This window comes from Mastomys coucha, unplaced genomic scaffold (assembly GCF_008632895.1).
Source record: "Mastomys coucha isolate ucsf_1 unplaced genomic scaffold, UCSF_Mcou_1 pScaffold21, whole genome shotgun sequence".
Lineage (NCBI taxonomy): Eukaryota > Metazoa > Chordata > Mammalia > Rodentia > Muridae > Mastomys > Mastomys coucha.
Genome location: NW_022196904.1, coordinates 184,726,845 through 184,729,202, shown reverse-complemented (window position 1 = coordinate 184,729,202; position 2,358 = coordinate 184,726,845).

Genomic DNA, 2,358 nt, shown 5'->3' with positions numbered 1-2,358 from the left:
TCCTTCTCCTCTCCTTCTCCTCCTCCTTCTCCTCCTCCTCCTTCTCCTCTCCTTCTCCTCCTCCTCCTTCTCCTCTCCTCCTCCTTCTTCTCCTCCTCTTCCTCCTCCTTGTCCTCTCCTCCTCTTCCTCCTTCTTCTCCTCCTCCTCCCCTCCTTCCCCCTCTTCTTTTCCTTCTTGAGACAGAACTTCTTTGTGTAGCCCTGGCTGTCCTAGAGTTTGCTTTGTAGACCAGGCTGGCCTCAAACTCACAGAGATCTGCCTGCTTCTGGTTCTGCATCCGGAGTACTGGGATTAAAGGCAGGTTGTCACCACTGCTGGGCTATTTCCTTCTTAAACATGTTAGGCACATGTATGCGCTAAACCATTGCACTTGCCCTCTTTAAGAACTTTTTATTGACATCTTCGGTTGCACGTATTAGAGTTCAATGTAGTCATTATCTCAGTCTGGTTTTTTTGCTGCTACTTTACTCATTAATATGGTCTGGGTGATGGTTTATTAAATTCATGATTCTGGAGGGTAAGGAGGTTCGATTTCAAGGGCCTGAGTCAGATGCTGGTGTTACGGGAATATTTAAAAGATGAATCTACCTCTCAAACTCTCTTTCTCCCTGGAGCACGTTCTAGTGCCGGCACCCTCCGGCCTCAACACTAAGTCCTGGTGGGTTCTTGTTATTCTCTCCCAGCTAGCAGCAACATCTCGCTCACATGCAACACTTTACACACCCCCACAATCATTCATCTAATGAGCGCCTAGTACCCGGTAGGTAATGTATGACTCTCAAGGCTTTAATATCCAATCAGGTTTATATAATAATAAGATCACAATTTACAATACAATAATTTCAGAACCAAATCATAAAGACAATATTTTGACCCAATTAATTTAATCTTGTAAAAACCTTAGCCTGGTTCTAACCACGCAGGGTCTGACTCGTCCTCATCCTCTGCCTCCATGATGAAGAGACTCCTCCTCCTGCTCTCTGGCCTATCTCCTCCTCCAACTCTAGCTCTGCCTCTCTATTCCTGTCCAGTCACAGGCCTGTCACTGCCCTAATGTTACTGGACAGAGAAAATGTTGCAACATGCAGGTCTTCTAGTTAATGGGATTCTGCAAAATCCTGATGTGAAACAGGACATCTTGTAATGAGAAGGGCCTGTCCAGTAGAGAGGGCCAAACTGGTTTCTACAGACCAAGTGGAGCGATAATTCATGACTTCGTTAGTTCGTGAGGGTAGAAACCTCATGGTCTAAGGTTTATCTGGCCCAACTCCTTACAACTTCCAATGGAAATTAAAGTTCAACATAAGTTTTGGTGGATGGGGGCATTCAAAACATAATCATATCTTTTCAGGATTTTCTAGGATGAACCTGTACAACTTTACATGTGTGCTGGGGGGGAAGGGGCAGAGCAGCTACTGAAACTCTCTGTACAGTCACCGCCCTTCTCTGTGTAAAGCAAGAAAGAAGAACAAATGTGTCAGAGACAGCCAGAGTTCTGAGCTTCCGTTTCACATCAGATGCCTACACCTGGGAGCAGATGGGGTCAGTGGGAGGTGGGGGAGGGATGAGATAGGATTTCATGTGTGGAATTCTGTCTTACTGGAATTTACGAGCAGAGGAATAACAAAAGCCAGCCCTGTTGTGCTGGCCTAGAAACTCCAAGGAAAGAAAGAGATGGGGGTAGGGATGAGTAATTGTCTACGGACCGGATCCATCAGGGAAGACAGAAAAGCTTTTCTATAAACCTAAGAATCACAGTATTGGGGGTGGTAGCAAGGAACCATTACTGAGGACATACAGGCACGTTGAAGCTACCATCTCTCTGCTGAAGTGCTTTCTGCTGGGAGAAGACGACTCTATGCTAGGACTAAAGGCTCCATCTCTAGTAGCTGAGAACGGCAGCATGTATGTCTTTGAGAATAAAATAGAGATCTGGGTGGTTATATGTGGTAGCCCATGCCTGTAAGGCTAGCACTTGGGAGACTGAGGATCAAATATTCAAGACTAGTTTGGTCTACAGAATAAGACTCTTAAAATATTATTATATATTATTTATAATGCTTTATTGTAGCTGCTTGTATTCGAATGCTAATTATGTCCTCCCAAAAGCTGTTTGCATGTAGCTTCTGGAAACCTGCCTCCAGTTGGTTCTGCTAAACATGGCATCAGCCAACAGAGGACAGGCAGGGGATTTTAGGATTCCCTGGCTTGGGACCTGGGGGAGGAGGAGGGAGGAGAAGGAGATCCGCCACACCGGGAGTGTGTGGAAGAGAGGAGATCCTCCACACTGGGAGTGTGTGGAAGAGAGGAGATCCGCCACACCGGGAGTGTGTGGAAGAGAGGAGATCCGCCACACC